The sequence below is a fragment of the Papilio polytes genome, unplaced genomic scaffold (genome assembly GCF_000836215.1).
Source record: "Papilio polytes unplaced genomic scaffold, Ppol_1.0 DF824047.1, whole genome shotgun sequence".
Lineage (NCBI taxonomy): Eukaryota > Metazoa > Arthropoda > Insecta > Lepidoptera > Papilionidae > Papilio > Papilio polytes.
The window spans coordinates 2,550,518-2,566,969 of NW_013525157.1; positions in this window are offsets into that span (position 1 = coordinate 2,550,518).

The following is a 16,452-nucleotide window of genomic DNA, read 5'->3' on the forward strand; positions in this document are numbered from 1 at the left end:
CATAGATGTAGAGTATAGTCTGGAAGAACGCGTAAGCTACTTGCTTTTGTTTTTTTTTCTAATTTAACGGACGAAGGCGAGAACGAAAGCTAGTTTTAATAATTATTTTAAACATAATATGTTATTTATAGATCATGCGGAATGCGTTAAAATGTACATCAAACTAATCTTTATTCTCTCAGTATATTGTTCTATACATTAGTGTAAATTCCAGCAGTAAAATCGTTTAAACTTGATATATCGAGAATGCGCTTGAACCCGCCCGATCAAAAGCTATTAATATAAACTTTAGAGAAAACTTTTCCATTTAACGGTCTTGTTATTTTAAACAGTAAATTTAGAATTATTTGAATTCAATGTTACACATGAAAGAGCACAAGAAACGAAATCAAATAACTCTATTTTACTGCGTTGTTGAATCTGGTCTGAGCATAAATGTTTATTTATTAAAGTATCGGATTCTATTATGAAAAATATTGGATTTGAGTAATTGATGATCGAGATATAATCAAAATAATTTTGTTATTGTTAATCCTTTCCTTTACAAGTATAATATTTACATACATAGGTAAAAAGTTAACCTCACTACTTAATATCTTAGTATTGAAACAAATGGAATATAGCAATAATTGGCAATAGTTGTTTCGTAATTCCTGTTACGGAGATGAAGTTGCTTTGTTATTATACGTGTATTTTAAAGTGGCAATGATCCATCTGCCAAGCCTATGATTACGGTTAATCCCTGCAAATTGGAAAAGGGTTACCATATTTGACTGCATAATTATATTTACGGACTGCTACTTTGTTGTAGATGTTGTACATATTATATCCGACTATAAAAAACTAAAAAAACGTATATTTTTTATTATCAACTAGCTGTTCCCGTGCGACTTTATCCGCATAAAATTATGAAAATTTTATTTTATTGTTTACACGTGTCAAATTCTCAATTGCAAAATGACATGACGATGACTTGCTTCCTTGATGTTGGCAGCAATTTATAGTCTCTTTTCCACATTAGGGTTTTTATCCAAAACATTTACCCCCTAAGTTTAATAGCGTCAAAATATATAGCCTAAAGAGTGTCGTAAGTGTAGGGATTTTTACTAAAGAAAGAATTATTTAAAATAATGCTGTGATTGCTGACATCCTACGCCACGAAGTAGTGTGATTGCGCTTTATTTTATTAGTATAGAGTATAGATAAAAAAGGTCGACCTAAAAGAGAATATGGTACGATTGTTATTTATTATGTTTTCTTATACCTTTGTACGATAACACGTATTTTGACTTTATTAATAGGACTTTAAAATTGTCAGTCATAGTTTAACCTTTCGCTAAGTTTCAGAGTTAAGTTTATGATACAACAAGGCGAATTGATGCAATTAACCAACTTAATCTATTACTCATGAAACTTTATGATACGGAAACTTGGTGCCTTCTTAGTAAATTTGATGGCGCAAATGAGATTATTTACAAATCCTCGTTCCGTGGCTGGTGTTATGCGTAATTTAATTTTAAGCTTACATACGTATTGTTGACGGTAGTAGCCATAAGAACGTTAACGTGCCACAACCGAAACCAAACTATCGCACAACTGTTTAGTCTTGCTTTGATTCCTACGTGCTTCTACGGAGGTACGCACGCTAGTGGATTTTATCATTGTGCAACTATACAGTTGAAATGACTGCGAAACAATCGACAATCGCACAACAGTTGTGCTATATTTTAGTCAAAAGTATGCGCCCGCTCTAAGAACGGACAAATCTAAATCCTGATATTTATGCCCCACTTAATACGACAACTGCTGCATTTTTTAACTTGTTACCTTATCTGTCATATTTATTTCCACTGCAGGTAGACGATCAATCTATCCGAGCGTTAACATTTTACGTCCGTACGTTTTTTCTTTTAAAAATTTTCACATAAAAGGACAGGCTAGTGACTGCTGTTCTATTATAAAAATCGCTTTTAGCTTTATTAGGTCAAAAAACACTTTCTGTTCAGAGTCATGTCATCTCTCCAAACTATTTTAACATGTGGCCATCACCTCTCGTTTCTTAATTAGGGTTAATATAATTTCACTCAACATCTTATTAGACGATAAGCGGATTGCTGCACCAGTAGAAAACAAGAAAGCACTTAAAGTGGTGTAATGAATGAACAAAGAGAAAGGATCTAATGAAGTAATGTTGAGAGAAACGTCTGTGGAACATAACTGCAGCACTGCGCTGTCGAGGGAGATAATGCGATGGCTGGTGACGCGCACATCTGCTTTGGAAGCGTGCGAGCGAACTCTTATATTATGTTATTTATTCATACACCGTAGTTTATACTATCGTAGTAATATAGTACATTGTAAGTACTGCTAGAAAAGAAAATATTAAATTGTTTTTAGCACTTTATCTTCTTATAGTCTACCAAACCATCATAGGTTCTTCTTAGGTATAGTTCACTGGCCCGTTATAAGGTTATCAATCGGAAACCCTTTTCCAATAGTTATCGATGCCAATGCGTGTGACTCGACCATTTTCATTTTACCTTGAGCCTTTGTGTTACGTCCGTAATTCTTGTTCTATTGCGGATGGTCTCGTTGTGAATTCTATCACGCAGACAAGTCGTGCGGGCTCCGCTCTATAGCTTGTCGGGATCAATTTGCGAATATACAAGAACATGTGCTCATGTCTTCTCATCTCATAGGTATATCAAAGTGTTTCTGACATTTCACTAAGATATCCACACATAATATTTAATTCTTTAAGAAAAAAAAACAACATATTGTACAGTGGTTAAATAATTAAACAGTTTAACTTAGTTCAATCTATATTTTACTATGACAAAAAAATATTTTACTCTAGTTTGCCCGTTAATTGTCGGTATGGCAACAAAATAGAACATGGCGGCGTGATTTACGCTTGAATCGATACGTAGATAAACGAAGCACGCAAAAATAACATTCAACAAAATACTGCGGCTCGCAAAATTTAGAGGTGTTTGTTTACCGACCGCGGCGGAATGTCGTTTAATTAAAAAATTCACGAGTTACGCGGAAATTACCAAATGAACACAAGGCTAATGGCTCTAACATATGAAAGGAATTTAATTTACAATGTGCGTTACGTGAAACAGAGACAAAACAATTTGGCGCGCTATGGTAAACGTCATTTATAACAACCATTTACCTGACGTTATAGTATAACTTGTTAATCATATTAAATATTCCGTTAACCTCTGTCCACGCCTGTAAACCTAAATTACCATCATCAATATACTCTATAAATATGACATCATATTCCAACATGGTTTTTAAATAGTTTAGGTCATAAAATTTTAATACAACAATAGTTAACTTACATTCAAGTAATGATTATAAAGACTATTTTATCTAAAACTGTGTATTAGCAAGAATATCTAATTGAAAATTTACCAGGAATCGATTTCAGTGCTAGATATTTTGTGTTCACGATATAAAGGAACTATTTAACAAATTATTTGTGAACGTAATTTTATATCGACATCAATAACTGAATAAAATTAAATTGATTCTTTTGAATATAGAATTCTAATCACATGTTTTATACAAAACATAACACCAATATTTCAATAAATGAAAAGAATATAATTCTTTGAATTCAATTTACTAACAATTCTATTTAAATTTATTGTATATTTAATTTGCTAACATAAACAGACGGCCGTGTATCTTTAATATTTATGCATGCACATATTAAACGTAAGTTAATATGTTAACCGCCATGACATTTCGAGTGGAAATGTTATGAAGCCACACTTTATTAGTTGCTTAATGGCTAGTTCACAGGTCGGAGAGCGGGTCACTTGCCATCTTCTCCTTTCTACAACTTTGATCACGTAACTTACGAACTGGTTTAGAAGTGAACAAATTAAAAACATTTGCCTGTCATTTAGTTTAACATGACAGTTGATGTTTTCTTCTTCTCTTAAAATCTTAATTGAATTGCAAGGCTGGAAATATTAGATTGATAAAAATAACATATTGAATTTGTTGATATCTATACTATTATAATAAAGCGTAAACACACACTTCTTTGTTGTCTAAGATGTCAGCAATTACAGCATATTTTTGAATAATTCTTTCTTTAAATAAAAAGCCCTATACTTACGTCACTTATAAGGCTATATATTTATACGCTATTAAACTTGGGGGATAAATAAATTGGAAAAAAAACCTTCACATGGGAAAGGGACCATAAAAGCTGACATGACATCATTAAATAAAGTAAAAATAATTTAAAAATCGTTACTACTTAATCGTTGCACTGAATAATAGCACTATAGTACATAATTTAAAATCACAATAAACAATTATGTTCAATTTTCAAACTTCAATTTTCAGTTTTCATGATTTTTTTAATAAAACAAAAGAATATCTATATAACAACAATTCTCGAAAACTGGAGTGAATATAAGAACTCTTTTCAACAAATAGAAATGTTGTCAGATTTTAACGAATTCATTAATTTTACAGGAAACCTTTTCAATTGTTATTTCTACAAAAATAATTTGAATGTCGGGTAATATTAAATCGAATTTATTAAATATATCGTACGAAGAAATTTTAAGTAATTAAGTAATAATTTTTTTATTCAAATATACACAAATTTCTTGATAATAGATCGAGGTTTACTATACCTTTATAAGTTACCAGACTCCCTTAGGAGGAATTCAAATAAACAAAACATCATAATTCGTAGATATCCCAACGTTTGAAATATGTAATTAAGTTTGCAGATATATTCAAAGTTCCATTGTAAGTTAAATAAAGTTTTCAGTTCGTCTCGGATAGTGGTAAGAAATGGCTTTGTAGTAAAATGAAGCTGTAATATCGCAAAGCGGAGTAAATAAGATAGATTTTTATAGACAAGTCAATGAACTTTCGGACTATAGTAGCTTCTTACGACGACAGATGTACTGTTATTTCAATCTTATTCATTATATTATTCTTCGTTTATTTTATATTTTTAACGTCATACTATTTAATTTCAAACTATTGAGAGATGTTTTTATATAATTAATACTAAAGTGGTTAGTCTAATTGACTTTGAGATCACATTTCTTTTACGAATTAAGAGTTTTTGAAAACTATTTTTCTAGAAAGAGATGGATGGATTGTGTAAAAGGTGATATGATCAAAAAGGGAGTGATGACTGAGATGACGTCTAGCCCGGTATTCGCGCACATCTCGCCGAAACAAATACACCGACTTCAGGTGATTCAAAATAGATTCATGCGCAGAGCCACGGGGGCCCCGTGGTACATGCGCAATAGTGATCTTCACATCGACTTGGACTTACCCACCATAGCCCAACACCTGAAGCAGGCGTCGCGTCGTTATTTTGACTCTGCCGTCGGTCATCCTAATTCGTTAGTTGTAGGTGCCGCCACCTACAACCCAATCGCGCTCGGTAAATTTCGGCGTGATCATCGCAGACCTAGGCACGTTCTTGACTTTCAAGACGATGCAACAACAATCGCTCAGGCTAGGATTAAACAACTACGACAGACAAAACGCCGTAGTCGCTGCCGACTACGGCAATCATTCCCGCGATACGGCCTCATAGCAGGCAGGTTCTCTCCTATCAATGATAGAAGCGTTGCTGGAGTTTCTTCCGCCACTTCTTCTCCCAGCGCTAACGCTTTCCGAAGTGGTAGTAATGTTAGATGTATTAATAATTATAATAATAATGACCAGATAGCAGCAACCGATCAAGTCGAGGTTCGGCCCTCTCGGGCGCCCTTGAATCGGAATGCTAAACGCGTATTGAGTGACAGTCCAAGCCGAGGTCCCCTCTCGGGGACCCTTGTGCTAAGTCACTCCATGGAGCGACCACCGAAGCGATCTAAGAGCTCGGTGGCCTCCCAATCCGGTAATAATAACGAAGTAACGGCCCGAGCCGAGGCTCCTGAGGGAGCCCTCGAGCCTTGTTACTCGTAAAAGAGGTTTAGGCTAAGCGCCATCCGCGCTGGGCCACCTCAAGCCCGGTGAATCTGTAAATGCCCCTTCAAGGCAAACAGTGACAAATCAGTCACAAACTAAAAAAAAAAAAAACTATGAGATGACGTATAATAGTTATGTGGAGGACAAAAACCTGTTGAGCCGACTCTACGGAAGTGGGATAAGGAGATGATGATGATGATGAAAACTATTTTTCTATGGAACTAGCAATTCGCCCAGCATCGCTTGTTTAGCAAAGAATATCGTCTCATTTCTTTTCTAACTCAATGATAATGTACCTTTTTAATTCGGAATGAATCTCAATTTGTAATCACATAAAAAGTCGAACAAGAAGCAGACGAGAACTACTAAATCGAGAATCGAAATCAATGTTTGATTTTCTAACTATTGTTGCAAGGTTAGCTCGGTATCATGAAGAAACGTTTGCAAACCGCAAATTATTCTAGTCTTATTTAGTACGCAAAATGAAATTAAATCTCAACAAAACCTAATTATTTTAAAAGACTGTCGACATCGTTCACTTGCATTAAATTTTAATTTTGTAAGCAAGCCTGACCCTTGTTGGCAAATAGCTGGTGGTTAATTAAATGCGCTTTATACAAAGCTTTGAGCTATTATAAAATTAAGTAAATTCGACCTTACCTTCGCGTTTAATGTGTATGTTGGGCTTTGGTTTGCACAGCATTCGGCACGGCGCTTACGTCGTTGTTTCTCGTAACACAAACTTACCCACTGACTTCAACACAACCAGTTCCAATTCCAACAAAGAGTTCACAGTGTTCATTTTACTACAGCGCAAATGTGTATCGAAACCGGTGTTTAATTAGTATACGTTAATTTGAATCGAACTTTGCACTGATTCGTTTAATTGTAACACAGTAGCTATATTGTGTAAAACATAATCAACTCATTGTAACATAAAACGATCAAAACTTCTCTAAACATAACAGTTTTTAACTCACAGATGAACTAGTCTTAAAATATCAATGGTTCACGTCATAGGCCAAAAACGTCACGACGTACGGGAGATGGGAGACAGCCGGCGCAAGCGTCGGGCACTTCGGGTGAACCCGGCTCCCCTCGGCCCTACGAAAGCTAATAGACTAGACCTTCGTATCTCTTTCTCTCTCGCTCTAACTTGAACGCCCAGACGAGACTATAGATAAGATCACTGAACCAAAAAGAAACAGACACGTCTATCTCCCTCGTCCGGTGTAAAACCGGTTTGGTATTGTAACTTTGGAGCCACAAACAAAAAGTGATAGATAAAGTAAAGGCAGTACGGGCAAGTTTCGCGCAGTGCCCTCGCTCGGGACGCTGGAAGGAAACTGTTACTGGACGGAAATGGACACGGCCGGTGGAGCTATTAGAATATCCACTGGAGACCATTTACGTATAGCGACCCTTTTATGTGCATGTATACTTTAAAGTAATTACAGAGCCATTACTAACATATTTAAATCAGTAAAGACTATTTATTTAAACATATTTTAGTATTGCGTAGTGAGGTAATGGGTTGTTCGCTTGTAGAAGGTTAACGTCATGATTACCTACTTACAATAGATGAAAAGGAAAGCAAAAATAATATGTTTCCGCGGTACTAACATTAGTAAATAAAAAAACTGAAGATATGTAATAACTCTATTCCGTGACTATATTCTTTGAGGTAACCGTTTGGGATGCATATTAAGTAATAAGTCATAAGTAGTGGACGGACGTTGGAATTAAGGTAGTGGGTGGGAATTCCATACTTAGTTAGATCTTTGACTTATTATCTCTTATAGGTACGTGACATAATTACGAATTCAATATTTAATTTAATTACGAGACAGTATAGATTAGCAATCACAAAAAACATATTAAAGAACTGTTACAATGTGTAATATTAATATGTTAACGAATTACAAAACTCTTTGTGCGACGTGATCGTAGGACAGCGGCCAAATCAATTTAATACAAAAAATACAAAATAAAACAGCCTAATTAAGTGTCGTTAATGACTTCCTGGGCCGGGACAAACAAATTGGAATGATAAGTGCAAACAAACAAATCGGTAGAGGTCGCCCTTGGGCAGAGACTGACTGGCCGAATAGCCGGGGCTCAAGAGGCGTGGGAAAATAAACAAGCGCAGTGTTCTCGCAAGCCGCTGGCGCTGAAGCCATCAAACGTCGCTATCGTGCACGCTAATTGTCGCCAAAACCAGATCTTTACGCCACTTATAATAAGGATGAAAGAGTTGCAGGAAAAATGCACTTTTATACACGAATCCCAAGTATTCGCATTGCCGGATATGGCATGTGATTCTTCTCTTAAACGTGTACGTGCGTGCGTTGGGCTTCTTTCATAATTATACGCAGAAGGCTTTCGCTATAAAATGTAATTTTAGTAGACATATAATAGTATAGATCTTACAAACGAAATTCTTACTATTGAGGAAAGCAACGGAGTGAGTAGAAACAATATTTTAAAGTGCTACGTAACTTCTGAATAATAAGATTTACAACTTCATTTGACAAGCTTAAGTTTACGTCTTGTTAAAACCGTTATTTTAGTTTAACATTTGAACAAAAACTTACAAAGCTACAATTGGGGTGAAGTGCAAATTTCAAATGACATAAAAATCTTCGCTTAATTTGAAGAAGCCCTGATAATTATGCGTAATTCAAAACGAGTTATTAAACCTGTCAATAACGACGGAAACAATTTGATCAAAGTTCTGATTAATATTTGATTAAAGTTGAATTTCAAGAGGAAAATTATTTACGATATAAATTATACGTGTAATGAAGGTAAAGTTTCACTTGATTGATTCGTAACGAGAATGACCCGCACCTTAATGGCAACGGATTACGTGAGAGAAAGCTGCGACGTGCGCCGGGGATTTTGGCCCTTATGACATTTACCGGTAACCTTTATGAATACAGCACGTGTGAAAGGTATCATTAAATTTCTCTTTGTTAACATCAAACTAGACATTCGTTTAAAAAATTAACTACATATATTAATACCGTATGGTTATCGTAACATAAAAGTTTAGGTGATCGACTCTTGTCTAATTTATACTAACATTATAAAGAGGAAAGATTTTTTATTATTGTATGTATTGAAATAATTAAAAAATAATGAGGCTATTTTAAAAATTCTTACACCAATTCAAAGCTATGTTATCTAGAGACTATAGTTTTGTTTAGTATTTTTTTATTTCACAGGAAGTCGCGAGCTGTTGCTAGTATCATATAAGGAGAAGAAAGACTAAAACAAGTAAAAGACACATAATTCCTTAAGACTAATAAGTTTTGACCAACAGAAGTATTTTATGCATAAAACTAACACAGGGTGCTAATAAAATTTAACTGGAAATAACCAGCAATAACTTAAAGCTAAGATAACCTTGTTAATTGTGCGAAAAATTAACTTTACAAAATATATGTAATTATATATAATTAAGGTATGCAGTTTTGAAGTTGAAAAATAAACTCGGTGCCTGCGTGTTAGTAATGTTTTATTTAATTGTAACGTAGATGGACAACTCAAACCGGTGTTCACTTGGAGACGCGGTAAGGAGTTTCTAATTAAAGTCTTAGTGTCATTTCTACAAAATTGTAAATTGTCTGATAACAATCGAACGTGTGTTCGTGAACTTGTGTATATCAGTATATGATGGAAATATCGAATTTTGTTCCCTAATCAGACAGTGACATTTTAAGCTATCTGTGCCTCTATCAGTCAGTTTTGGGACAAGTCCTTAAACTTTAATAAAACATTTACTGCATTAAAAGGTTAAAAAAAGATGTGCAGATTGTGTGTTTAAAGTATGACTATAGAACGGGAGGTCGGGAGTACGATTCCACTAAAACATTACATAAAACTGTTGGCCTTTACTATCTAAACTCATTTGTAATAGTAAAAATAATGTTAGTTTTGATACAGTTTACTGGTAACATTTTTGTTTAGAAACTTTTGTATTTGGCCAATGTAAGGCCCGTCGCAGCTAATTATTTAATGTCATTTTACACTGAGAATAAAAAAAACATTCAATACTGCAAAACCTGAATAAAAACAGAGTCGAGAACACAGTATGATACATAACTACATTTTCATGTTTGAATATTCAAAAATTACATACCTTTTTTTAGTATCGCCTTGACGTTTTGCTGGGGTGATGTGCTGTTGTTTTAGTTTAATTAACAAACTAAACACAGCGATATTTTACTGTTTACTACACGGTCTACGTAATTAACTAACAGAATAAATATGATGACATTGAAAGTCTAGACATAAAAGTTTTGTTCTTCCATTTTTAAGCTAGACTTTAATGACAGTTAAGAGACGAAACTTTTAGAGTGATTTTCACAAAACTTTGAGTTCTGAAAGTACACGATAGTATTCTCGATGTGAGAATATTCCGCGTCTGAAGGACACGAGTTGTCGGTAGGGCGGCGCGGTCGACACTGGGCGGGCGGCAAGCGGCCGCCCTTTGCAAGTTCACGGCGATTCCGACTAGCTTTCTGTTTGGTCTGGTAACATTATTATAGTTCAATCCCAATGCTCCTTTGCCGGGTAAATAAGTATGTATTTTATTTCCGGCGGGAATTGAATCATTTTCTTTTATTTCGAGATTCTCGTACTGTGATTGCAAACAGTCATAATTTAAATGTAAATATTTTAAAATAAAATTGTTAAAGAAATCATAATGTTGTTCTTCTCTTTCATTTGCATGCTATTAACGTGTCATACCAACTTAATTAACCTCATGTTTTGGCATTCGCTTCCGTGAAGTGTCTGAAAATATTTTAATTTTCAATCACTAGTTAATCTTCTTTAGCACATCGTGCCTAGAGTGTCTAAACCAACTGTTTATTTTGAAAAACAAAACACATGCTAATGGACGATAAAACAGTTTCATAAAATACGACAAAATTCAACTGTTTGTAAAGTATTTTGGAAATCTATTTCTAAGATAAGAGCGTTTTATAGAAATAGAATTGTGGTATTTTGTTTTAAAAAGATAAAAAAACAAATGTATTTTTAAAATTAAACAATGAAAAGCGAATTGCGTTTGCGTGATAAATATCTATATTCGCTTTTGCTGCCAATAATCACGAACGTATCGGATTATACATTTATCTATATACGATTATTTTTTTACTTAAAACTAAATAAGTAGGTCACTGTATTTAATAGAAATCTATTTGAACGCCACTATTTGCTGTTGAGACATATGAAAGTTCTTTACTGCCTTGAAAAATACAGTTTACAGTCGTGTCCAGTATTTGATTATTTAAAAAAAATGTATAAATTCCTAATGATGACCAAAATATACACTAAATCTCATTGCATATTATCAATTTCTTAACATTTACGAATTCTATTGTGATTCTACAAAATAATTAATTATTTAAAATCAGATAAAACAAGAAAGTAAAAACAGAATGAAACACAAGATATAAGAAACATGAAAAAGTACTTTAATTCAGAATTATTAAAGAAATTAAATTACAAATTAATTAATTGAATTAACTGATCATTTTATGTTAATTATATCGTAAAGTTACTTTAATAAAACAGATAAGGCGGTCAGTCATTATTCAATCGTTATCTGTTTGTAATCAGAAGTAATGGAGCTGCTTGTATCGAAGAGAAACTTACGGTTGTCTGTCACGTCTCAGTCTTCCGGTAATATAGAATCAAAGCTGGGCACAACAAATTTATTGGTGATGTGGCAATAAAAAAAACAAAAGTAACTAGCCTATGTGTCCCTCCAGACTATCCTTTACATATATACTACATACAGATTCGTTCAGCAGTTTAGGCTACAAACATACAACTAAACTTTCGCATTTATAACATTAGTAAGAAGTAGGATTATGTATGACTAGCTGAACTCAGTTTTTAAACCCAGAAAAAAGTCTTTAAAACCATTATAACTATATAATATGGAGATGTACATTGACGAGATACATGTATTTAATTTCGAAATGTGTATAATCAAGTATATATAAATAGACACCACATGGTATGAAATGGACACATCTGTAGAGTACACAACCGATTGCGTAGAGACATGTAAGATGAAAAAGACCGCAATTAGGTCAGAGCAATTTAAGACCCCTTTGGTGCGTATGGTATACACAAACCAAGAAGTATTGTTGGTTTGAGATTTAAACACGATGAGTTGTAAAAGAAATAAAACGAGGTTTAAGCTAAGCGCCATCTGCGCTAGACTACCTCAAGCACGGTGAATATATAAATGCCTCTTCAAGGTAAACACTGGCAACACAGTCACAGAAAAAAATCAAAAGAATTAGTTAAGACCGTTGATAACAAAAGGTGTAATTTCAAATTAATGAATTCTCTATCTTGCCTTTGTTCTGAGCTACGCTTTTAGCTTTGCATTAATCGAAACAGATTAAAACTTAAAGCAAGGTGATAATTCCTTGGAATATTTACGAAGTGGAATATGTAAATATTTCTAGTTTCGGAAGTTAGATAAAGTAGCTAAGCTTTATCATACGTACACAAACAACGATCACCTTGAACGGTGCCATCGCCAATATTTATCTAAGGATCCGTATTAAGACCTCTTACACACAGCCGTTAAAGCGAACAATAATCAAAACGAAGTATTAAAACTTTAAAAAGAAATGAATACATTTTCTACACGTTAGATTTGATTTCGTGTCGTAACCCTAGCTGCTAGTAAAAAACCAAATACATGCTATATCAAAATTGTTTATCTTCGCACTGTGATAGAGGCTTTAAATCTCTTTCCGCAAATTTGCAGCTATCAGTGCCCGCTGTCCGCTCCCGCCGCTCGATGTGAACAAGGTCACTGTTATTCCGACCAGTATTGTAACTTGTAGATATTCCAGACATCCGGACCAATATCGGCTTTACATTCAGGAATTTAGTTTAATTGTACTTCATGAATGGTCACTAAATATTATACAGTGTTGGTTAACTTGAGGTTTAGAATTCGTTGGTAAATTAATGTGGATTTAAGATGTTTTGTTATCGATGGGTGAAAGGCTATTTGTTTTAAGCGCCATTAGGTTAAATGTTTTCATTTTTAGAAAAAAAGATATAAAAGCGAATCCTAAAAATAATTTCAATTGAAAGATTTTCAGACCGGTTGAGATTAAAATAACTATAATTCTGCATTCTTCATTATTTATTAACGACGCAGAAAAATTCTGAATATATATTTATACTCGTATATTCAGAATCAGCGTCAATATAAGTCAATTTCGCCTAATATAGCGGTTGAAACAAAAAGCCTCTCACCCGTCGTTATGATGATTTATTACTAAATTAATTTATTGTTGCAAGTACTCGTAATATTAAAGGTGTTTAAACTACTTAAGCTGTATTATTTAATTCGTAAAAATATGTTGTTTTATATTTACAACCTTGTATAAGTTTATCATTTCCAATTTTGTTTATTTGCTATAATCCGTTACAATTTGGGCTTTATGAGGGTAAGGTCCGGATATCAGTCTATAAATCAGAGATTCACAGAATATTTATAGGAAGAAATAAATAGAAGATGGCGAGAGATCGCTCCTAAAGTGTGCTTTTCAATATAAAATAAAAACGTTGAACCTTGATTCAATTCAAATATTATTTACTTACTATTACAAAAAGATTGAACAATTCCCAATATTTTAAAGACTTACAATATTTTCAAACGATTACACTAGAAGGCCTTAACTTTATTATTATTTACATAATCAATTACAAGATTTTTTTTCTAAAGGAATATTTATGTTTGATAACGTTATTTTTGTCGTTTTGATAAAAAGTTAAAAATTATATACGTTGTCAAATCTCAAAGTCTCGACCAGCTACATAAAGTTCCATTATAGTATGAGTAAGTAGCCATTAAGCACGTCCGTATCACGAAAGGTTTTAAGATCCAAAAGATTAAGTGCCAAGTAGCCAAGCACGGGAAAGCAAAATGCATGCGAAATGTATCATTACTATTTCCGTTTATGATTCAAGATTTACTCTAAAGAACTAAACAGACCTTAATGTTTCCTGTTAATTTTAAATAAGAAAAATTTGACATTTCTTTACCAAGGTCTAATTTAAAAAATCTTTGATTTTGAAAAACGGACATTTGTTTTTCTAATTGAAACCTGTCATCTATTTACATCGAAATCACCGAACCAAGGTCACTAAAACAAAGGTATGCAGCCGTTCACCTAAATACCTCACATATTTTAAGACGTAAATTGATTTGGAACAAAATAATTTAATTGAAATATGTATTCCTAATTCTCTTTCTAATTCATATTAATTATTAACGATGAGATATAGTATTATTCCCATTTAGAAACAACGTGACGTTTGAACTGATATGCGAGATAGGTGAACGGAATTTGACGGAGGGAGCAAGGCACAAGAGGGGACGTTGCTTCGCTCACTTTATGTAATTAAAATAAATTATGATGCATATTACTTTGATACGCATCGACGGGTCTATTAACATGGTTTTGCGTGTTCCATACCAAATTATAATAAGAAAATTTAGATATATGGATGGATGTTTGTTAGAGTTTGTAGCCTAAACGGTCGAACGGATCTAGATAAAGTTTGTCATAGATGAACACATAAGCTTAACACATTCTTTGTTTATTTAATTCCTCGCGAATGGATTCGCGAGGAATAAAAAATAGTTAGTTAATAAATAATTTCCATACAATTATTTAAAAAATAGCTATATTCATTTAGAATCGACATAAGTTCGTTTAGTAATAATAGTACTAATAATAAATCATCGTATACAGAATATTTGACTATCGAAGTAGTGAACTTTTCCGATAACCTCCTTTATATTGTCCCACCGCGATTGACCCTAAGTGCAGACCAAGGTTAAATCAGCAAGCAGTTGCTACCAACGCGACCGGCTGTTTCGCAACCCACGCCTTTCGTCCAACTGGCCGCCGACAAACCTAATTAGTAATTAGTAATCTAACAACATAAACTAATTAAATTTCGTTTTGATATATTTCTTGCCCAACTCTAGTTATGAAAGCGTTTTGAATTTAAATATTTTACGCTTGAAAAAGTCTTCACTTTTTCATACAATGGACGTTATGCAGATTAATGGAGACTTATGAATGAACGACCCAGATCCGAAGTCTGCAATCTTCTGTCGCGTGGGGCGAGGTTTACGGTCCGCTAGTCACCTGTCGGGCCTAGCGCGAGGCTCCTAACTGCCGCTAATGTAGACTCCTCTATTCCTATGTAAATCCTCGCACTTTCGACTACGAACTCAGAGGAAATTTGCATACGTCGGCGTCGGCCTTTGTGTCACGACACTGTTGTACTGACGACCCGCAAAATGAGAATCGCTACTTCGAAAACCTGCTTTGTTGGCGTGCTTTTTATTATTGAAGGTCGTTTTTAACCTTGACGGAAAACATTGATGTAACTTTAGACAACCACACATATCAGAATATTTAAAAGATTAGTTTGAAATTTACCAAAGTGCACAGGGTCGCCGGGTTCTACTAGTTATGGTCTAATCAACCCTAGCGTGGGGCAGACTTGTGCTTCCTAGGGGAAGGTGGGCTTACGAGTTAAATACAATAATAAAGTCTACATTAATGCAACTTAGGAAATTCATAGTACAATTTATATTCTGTAAACAATAAGTTATATGTAGTAAATTCATTAGAATTGTATCAAATGCACCGCCGTGCTTGACTTACGAGACATACACGTTCTATTTAGAGTGGCGTGGATTGAATAATTTAGTTCACGCACATATAAGGATATATGTTCTAGCTCGTTCTATATCACATTACTATTCGATACGCTCCTCTGTATCACAAAGTAATTAAGTCTATGTTCACAATATCGCTTATTTAACTAAGTAAAGGGTAGCCTTTGTAAACTATGTTTCATGGAAATTAGATATGTATTCGACAACGTGTACGTAATACAATTAAGCCACTCGAATGTTAAAATTATCGCGTTTATTTACATTTAAAACATAGTTTTTAACTTGTTTTGATGATTTATTTTGATGATCAAATAACCGTTTTAGGCAATAACAAGATTGATTCAACTACCTGAACAGATATTTAAAACTGAAGCTACTATTGCACTTGCAGTTGTCAAGCACTTTCTTACAATTTTACAGTAATATATAAGTTACGTATTAAAGTCAACATAATATGGTTTTGTCGGCAAACGTTGAAACGTACACAAGTTCTTGTTCCTAATAGCAGCGGTACAAACCAGATCGTGTACGGATGCAACCTGTGTTATTAGTTTTTCTCCGCGTGCGTTGCCGTCTTACCAGCCAACGTGTGCCGATTGATTGCTGTTTCTTAGTAGCCATCCGACATTGAATACCATGCATACGATCATGACTGCAAATGTAGAGACGCATCTACTTTATTTAATTAGCATTTAATTGCACATAAGTATGTTCATTAGCGTTTTTAA